Genomic DNA, 8,729 nt, shown 5'->3' on the forward strand with positions numbered 1-8,729 from the left:
TTACAAAATAGGAGGTTTGATTTCCCTTTTGTCCATAGTACCCTTTTTCCTATTCCTTGTGCCTGTGCCCTTCACCCTCCACCCCACTGCTTCCATCTGGTTACCAAAATGGTTTTGCTCTTCTCTGTCATCTAATTTCTTACAACACATTAGTTGACAAATGCCTAAGTTGCTAAAAATTTAAATAATTCTTAAGATAGGTGATTTTGTCATTCTCAGTACCACATCTACCATTATAGATTAGAATCTCTCTGAGATTTTGTGCATAGTTTGATAGTTTGCAATATCCATAAAAAATCAGCACCTTGCCAGTCAAAATTTTATGATAAGAAACCTCTCCAAAATTAGTAAGACTGGTGCTTAGATGGACAGTTTTGTCCCCAGAATTATATGTGAACTCCTTGCAGTATGACTGGATCTGCTAGAACTTATACTCCCCTGGCATTGTCTATGAGTTCCTGTTCAAAGCAGTGAACTATTAGAGTAGGACTTGGTGAGGGGCAGATATCCAATCTCCTCTCTGTCATTAGATATTAATGAACAATTTTGAAAGCAATAATAACATTAACATTTATACATTTAAGATTTATATAGAACAACCTTTTGGAGGTAGATAGTATAACTATTATTATTCCATTTTTTTTTCAAATAAGTCAACTGAAGTGTAGAGACATTTAAGTGATTTACCCAAGGGCAAAAGCTGGTGTCTGCAATGCACTGACAAAGAATTTCTTCTTTTGGTTTATTTATATATCAGTAGAGCTGAATATGTATTTAGTTAGTATCTCCTTCCCCTGTAGTACAGTGGGAATGGAATATGTTCCTGGTCTTTGAAAGCTAGAAGGGATATGAATGAATAAGATTTATTTTTTTAAGTTCTTCTTTTGTTTGCTTGTTTTGCAAGGCAATGGGGTTAAGTGACTTGCCCAAGGTCACAGAACTAGGTAATTATTAAGTGTCTAAGGTCAAATTTGAATTCAGGTCCTCCTGACTCCAGGGCCGGTACCCTATTGACTGTACTACCTAGCTGCCCTCTAAGATTTATATTTAAAAGTTTTATTGGTGCCTTTCTTTAAAAAGCATATTCACTGCCATTATCCCATATACATTGAAATTTCTTTAAAACAAAGATAAATTTAAGCAAAACTGACTAACAAAGCAACCCTATCCAACAGCATTTATTATATTCTGTACCTTCAATCTTCCTCTCTTTATCCAAAGGAAGGAAGAATATTTCATTTTCTGTTCTATAAAAAGATTAATCATTGAAATTAATCCTTATTCAATTATATTATGGTATTGTTTTCACTTACATTATTGCAATCATTATGTATACAATTCAATTAATTGCTTTTGCAGGTTTTCATTTATTTTCCCCTATGTTCCTTTGAATTCATTTCCACATTTTTATACTATTCACATACTATAATTTGCTCAATCAGTCCATAATCAATATGTACCCACTTTCTATTTTTTCTGTCACAAAATACTATGACTGTTTTGGCATATATGAGATCTTTCTTTTTTTTACTTCAATGTCTTTATAGAATCTACTCATTAATGAGATTTCTGAGCCCATTGTCATGAATAGTTCAGTGACTTTGCTTGCAAAATTCCAAACTATTCATAACAAACTTTTATTAAGTGTTTACTAGGAGAAAAATCTCTGCCCTCAGCAAACTTAAATTTCACTAGAGGGATACAACAAGTATGTAAATAAATAAATAAAATAGAATTTGAAAAGGAGATTTTCAAGGCTAAAAGAGTACCTGAGTTGAATCTTGAAAAGAAAACCAATTCCAAAGTTTAAGCTAAATACATTTCAGGCATGGGAGCCTACAGCTTGTATAATTGCAGATATGGAAGATCATAGTATCAAAGTGTTGGAATTGGAAGTGATCTTAGAAGTCATCAAGTTCAAACTACTCATTTGGCAATTGAGTAAAAAGTTCATAGAGGTTAAGTGACTTGCTTAGGGTCACACATATTCAAAATCAGAGACAAGATTTAAACTTATATCCTTGTTGTTATAATTCAGTCCACTTTGGCATTTACAGTGTAACAATCAGGAAATGGCTATAATCTAGTTAAAACTAAAACCTAGCAAGGATAATAATGTGAGATAGGCAGAAAATATAAATTGGAATCAGAGATATTATGCAGAACCCTAATTACCAAGCTAAAGAATTTGTATTTTTGAAACTATCTTGTTCAATAGTCTCAGTTTACAGATGAAGAGAATGAGAAATTAAATGGCTTATCCAACTCATACAGATACCTGATGGCAGAATAAAAACAAGAGCCAAGTCTATGTTTTCTTGATCTAAGACATTTTTTAACTAAACTAAACTAATCATTGTTTTGTCACAATAAATTTAGGCAACCTATAATTTACCTGTATTCCCATATTCCTTTTGCATTATAATAATAGTTCACATTTCTGTGGTCTTTTAAGATAGTATATAATAAGAAAAAATACCATTGAATTCGGAGCCTGTGGATTATGATTCAAATTCTAATGTTACTTCTTACTCTCTATGACTTAGCAACCTACTTAAAACTGCTTGGATTTCAATTACTTCATCTGCTACATGATGATAGGAAAAAAATGATTCTAAGTTATCAATATTATGCTCCTGTAATTCAGAAAATTCTTGTCTCACAATAATCCAAGAGGTTGCTATTGCAAACATTGATAGTCATGTTAAATTTGGAAAATAGAAATTCATGGAAGTAAAGTGACTTGTCCATGACCACATAGCTAATCAATAAAAGGGACAAATTATTTTTATTGTTGCTATTAATAATAGTAACAAATATAGTTGAATACTTTCTTCATAAAGAGGCCACGTTTTATTGATGTTTCATTTCTCCCAGGCATGAACATAGTGTTCTACATGTATTACATGGGGGGGATATGGTAAATATTTTTGCATGAGGACAGTATTTTGATATAGATTAAGTATGTGTAGTCATAAAAACATATTTCCACATTTTTCTTTTATACTCTGATTTTTTTTCTTCCTCAGATCCTTTTTCAAATTAGATTACTGAGGTAGTGCCAAATTCTTCTTTGGAACTACCTCACAAATGACTATATCAGTGTATTTTAAAGACTTGTAACCATCCCTCTCTTTCTTTCTCTCTCTTTCTCTCTCTCTCTCTCTCTCTCTCTCTCTCTCTCTCTCTCTCTCTCTCTCTCTCTTTCTCTCTCTCTTTCTCTCTCTCTCACACACACACACACACACATTCTCTCTCTCACACACACATAGACATAGACACTCATAGCTATTCTCTATTGTTTTACCCAGAGTCTGTTTGTCTCCCTCTCTTGCATATAAAATCAATGAGAACTCTTAGCTGTAGTATCTAAATAGAGATACGTGTGTTTATGTTCTCTTCTCTAGATTCTGAATTCCTCATTTTTATCCTCATCTTCCAATGTTTCATGTTCTTCTCTTTAAAGTCCAGGTTATGACTTCATTTTTATCAAGAGCATAGAACTTTGAAATAAAAACTAGCAAATATCAATTTCCCAATATTAACATTGTAAAAAATTCCTTTATAAAGATTTTTTCATTTTAAAGTCATTATAACATGGAAATAACTCTTGAATTTAGAAGGTTTATTCTTGTGGGGTATGCTTGTGAAAGATTCTACCATGCTTACATGCTTACAGGACTTAGATCTTTGCCATGGGCTATGTCTATTTTTCTAAATATCAGCCTATATAAAGAAAACAAGAAAATCATGGAAAAAATTGGCCACTTAGAGGTAGGTAATTCTTTTGTTATAGTGACCCAAGATACCATGAAAATTATAAAATGGCCATCATTACCATTAAATTCCTTTGTGAGTCTCCAGTGAAAGCAGTAGGAGTGGTAGACAAGGTAGATAGAAGTTCTAAGAATCTCACAGTTATTAGATTATCAATAAACAGTTATTGATATTGAATCTGTGAGATCCTTGTCCGATGACCAATAAGTAGACATTATACAAGAGTAATTAAATGATATAAGTCCTGACATTGTCACTAGATTTGAAATAGGAAAAAAAATGAAGTGGTTTACAAATTGAAAAAATGATTCATAAGCTCTCCTTGGAGAGAGAGCTAAGTAAAGGAGCTGATAAGATTGGTCTTGCTCTATGTTCACATAGGTGATCAAAAAATCATTTTATTGGGAAAGATGGCAAAAAATAGACTGGAAAATTCAATTCAAAAGTGAGGAATGAGAGTAACCAAAATCTGTAGACTACCCAAAAGCCTCACACCTATTCATCATGATCATTTTCTTCAATTAAAAAATTGGAAGACCCTAGATATGACAAAACATTAAAAAATTTAACCAAAAAATGTAGTTATATTTTGAGAGACAAGAAAAATGTTTAACATCAACTGTCTGTATTCAGACCAGAGTGAGATAAAATTTAATACAAAGCTACTAGAATAAAAAGGAAGAAAATATTATACTTTTATTTCTATAAATTAGCTCCAATGTGATCTATTTAAGCAACTTATTGCCACTGGAAATGCTAAGTAGACACAGATAATTACAACAATTTCCTAAAGAATATAAGTAATATAAATTTATTGCCATAAGGAGAAGAATAAAAAGAGCTCAGGAATCTCAGCCAGCAAACTTTTGATCTAATTGACAAAAAAGCAGATATGGCAGTCATATTTAAAACATCACTTTATATTATAAATTCTTTATAAAATATTACTGAGGTTGGCAGAATAATATGATCAGTGTCAATGCATAAAACTCAAAGACGAAACAGAGAAAGAGAAAAAGAAATCTAAAGAAATTGCAGTAATCTACGTTATCACAAGGATATTGAAGAATACAGTATGGTGGCATTGGAATAGTTATGAATATGAAATCAGAAGATCTGAGTTAAAACCTAACTCTGCCACTTATTACCTGTCTGATACTATGTATGACTCTCTGGACCTTAATTTCCTCTTCAATATAATGAAGAGATTGGGCTAGATAATCATTAAATTTATTTGCAGTTTGAAATCTTTGAGCCTAAGATTCAATCTAAAGAGATGAAATATATCTTTAAAATTTTCATAACAATTATTTTGTAATGAAAGTAGCATATTTAGATATAAAATTCAATATGTGCTTCCAAAAGAAGCAGAAATGGCTATGAAGAAAATAAAGATGAAAAGAGTTGATCTGCAAGTACAAATAGGGTAGATATGACATCCATTTTACATACCATGTAGTGCATTTGACAACCTATACTATAGAGTTCATATTAGATGAAAACTGTATTTATATTTTGATTTTCATTATAAACTATTTTCTTTTGACTTCAGACCAGTAAGTTTGGCCAAGATTGAACAGTAGGAGGAGAAAGAAATGTATTGTCCTTTGGAAATTACAAAGATATTACAATGACCCCCAATTTTTTCCCTGTAACAAAGAAGATAACACTGGCATCAAATACTACAAGTTATGAATTAATATTCTTTTAAAAATTAAAGTTGAGGATTATCCAAAGAGTAATAGAGAAACAGGTAACAATACTTGACCAATAAGGAATAATTTTTTTAAAACAGCGCAAAGAGTACCAAAGAAATGTATAACCAGAAACAACAACCACCATGGCTGGCAACATAGTGAGAGATAGGGACCACCAATAGTAAATATGCATGCATCATTAATATCCAAACAATGTGAAGAAGAGATGAGGAAACTGTCCAGGATTTGACTGGAGTCCCTGTGGTACATTTATGGGATGAAATGGAAAAGAATTGTTCATGATGGGGAGACAAAGATCAGATGGGATCTCAATTGTTGATGGGAATAACCTTGTTGATATTATCATAGATTCAATGAAACATTTTTTGCATATTTTTATTTCTTCCTAGCATTTAGCACATATTCTCATAGATATTAGAGACTTTTGAACTCATCTTAATGAAATTCCTCAATGATCTATAAAGTCTTATACTTATTATCACCCAGTCAATGCCTAAACATTTTCAGTGATGGGTAATTTATTTTAGTAAAATTCCTCAGTAAAAATTCTTAACTTCTCCTCATTAGTCTAAAGTTAATCAGGAAAAAAAAATAGAATTTCTTGTTCATAGTATGGTCCTCCCAATACTTGAAGCTAGTGGTCATACCTAATGTTCCATGTGTTTTCATTTCTCCAAGCTAAACACCCCTAATTCCTTCAACCATTCCCCTAGGATATTATTTTCAGTCCCTCAGTATTTAGATCCACTTTTTTATGTATTACACTACATTCTGTCAATGATCTTGTGACTCCTCAAACTGTGCAAAGTAATACAAATATGATCTCATCAGAACAGAGCGTAGTAGTACTCCCTCTCTTGATCTAGATACACTGGTTCTATTAAACCAGTCTAAGCCTAAATTATTTTTGATGGGAGTAAGGGAAAAGAATTTACATTATATTATTAATATTGAATTTGTTTTCAACTAAAACTGGTAGGATTTTTTTTTTACTTTTGCCATAAGATCTACTGTTAAAACAGTACTACTCAATTCTATGTTTGTTCAGTTGAGTTTTGAACCTGAGTTCAGGATTTATATTTATTCCTATTAATTGTAATGTTATTATCTTAAGTATATCTTTCCTGCCTATCAAAATTAAATTTAATCTAACAAGTGTTTATTAAGTATACAACAAGAAAATGTCCTTAGCCTTCCACAGCCTATGTTGCATGCATGATTTGAGGGACAATGGGGAACAGTACATTATATATTCAAAGACTAATACTACAAAAAATCCAAAATAAATACAAACATCATTTTAATCCTGATTTTCTCATCCCATGGAATTTAAATTGGCATATTTCTTATTAAATGAAAACTTAAGTATGACAGCAATATTAATAGAACAGGAGGACAGGGATTCAGTTAAGGATACGTAAGATTGGTAAGAGATATAGAAAAGACAATAAACAAAGTATAGTTGAAGCAAGGGGAGTAATTTGAGGATCTTGGAAAAATTCTTGGATTTGAAATTTTAATGTGTTGCTTTAATTTGTCTTTGAAAAACATATAGAGAAGAAAGAGCCAAGGACAGAGCAATACTATATTTCAATAGCTGTATCTCCCCATGTTGGCATTGAGTGATTAATCAAAATCATTTTGGTCTAATTGACAAAGATATCATTAGAAACTTTGTGAAATGCCTTGAAAAAATTGCCGTGAAAAACCCTAGTGGTTAATTCCCCTTTGACTAAAGCTTTATTTGGCTACATTTCCAAAAGAAGAAAGGAGAGAGAGAGAGAGAGAGAGAGAGAGAGAGAGAGAGAGAGAGAGAGAGAGAGAGAGAGAGAGAGAGAGAGAGAGAGAGAGAGAGAGAGAGAGAGAGAGAGAGAGAGAGAGAGAGAGAGAGAGAGAGAGAGAGAGAGAGAAAGGAAGGAGGAAGGAAGGAAGGAAGAAAGGAAGAAAGGAAGGAAAGAAAAACTTACTTTTATATTGCAATCCACTCAGCATTCAATCTTATCTCTTCGCTTCCCTTTATTCCTAAATTTTTTTTGTAAATATGAAAGCATAATTAGAAAGACTTTTCAGTTTTTCCTGAAATATTGAGAAATAATGTTTTACTTTAAAACCCTTTACAGACAAAGGAGAAACCTTTTGGATATTAAAATGAACAACAAAAAGAACAACTAGTATTTACATAAAAATTTGAGGTTTTTTAAAAGCACTTGATAGATTATCTCATTTGATCTTCATGACAAACCTGGGAGATAGGTGCTATTGTAATCCACATGTTATAGATGAAGAAGCTGCAGTTGAGAGGGGATAAGTTAACTGGACCAGGCTGATCCAACTATCAATGACCTGAGGCTCAATTTGAACTCAGATTTTCCTGATTCAAAGACCAGCCACTAGACTGGTTGCTTAGGTAGCTGTCTAGGTAAGAAAAGAAAAGGTCCTTTTTAACAAAATGGATTAAACTTTATAGCAAAGGCAGTTTGCATCTTTAACTTCTCCATCCCTGAATCCCTGAAATGGTTGGATAGCTAGATACAGATGTAGTGGCATACATAGATATGCATAAATATAGACATATATATATATGTTTATAGTCATATATATGTAGAAAAGATGCATATGTGTATACATATATATATGTCATAACCTTGTGAAGGTAGTATAGTAGCATGCACACTACATACAGAGTCAGAAAGAAAAGTCCAAATCCTAAATCAGTAATTTGATTAATCTATTACCTTGAGCAAGTCATAAATATTTTTCACTCTAAATTTTTTCATCTGTGAAAATAGGAACGATAATAATAGTACTTACCTCACACAGTTTTTAATGCTCAAATGAGAAAATATGTATGTAGGATTTTGAAAACCTTAAAGTGTTTATTATTGTTGGTTTTTTAAATTATTATTTATATTGTAAGTCATTAATCTTTTTCCTTGAGCTTGAGTTGAAAAAGAAAGTTTGAAGACCATTGGGATATAGGACTGGCCTATACAATGATACAACAATACAACTATAAATATAAACTGCTAAGCCTTGAATTTAAGATTCTTCATAGTCTGATCTATAATTTTTTTTAGCTTTTATTCATCTTATTCCCTTTCTTGAATTCTATGGTTCCAGTAAACCTGGATTTCTAGCTATTTCCTGACCTTTTATGTGTCTCTTATGTCTTGCATTCATACAAGCTGTCCCATATGCCTAGAATGAAATCAGTTTTCAATTCAAACTCAGAAA

This window comes from Macrotis lagotis, chromosome 6 (assembly GCF_037893015.1).
Source record: "Macrotis lagotis isolate mMagLag1 chromosome 6, bilby.v1.9.chrom.fasta, whole genome shotgun sequence".
In the NCBI taxonomy this organism is placed as follows: Eukaryota; Metazoa; Chordata; class Mammalia; order Peramelemorphia; family Peramelidae; genus Macrotis; species Macrotis lagotis.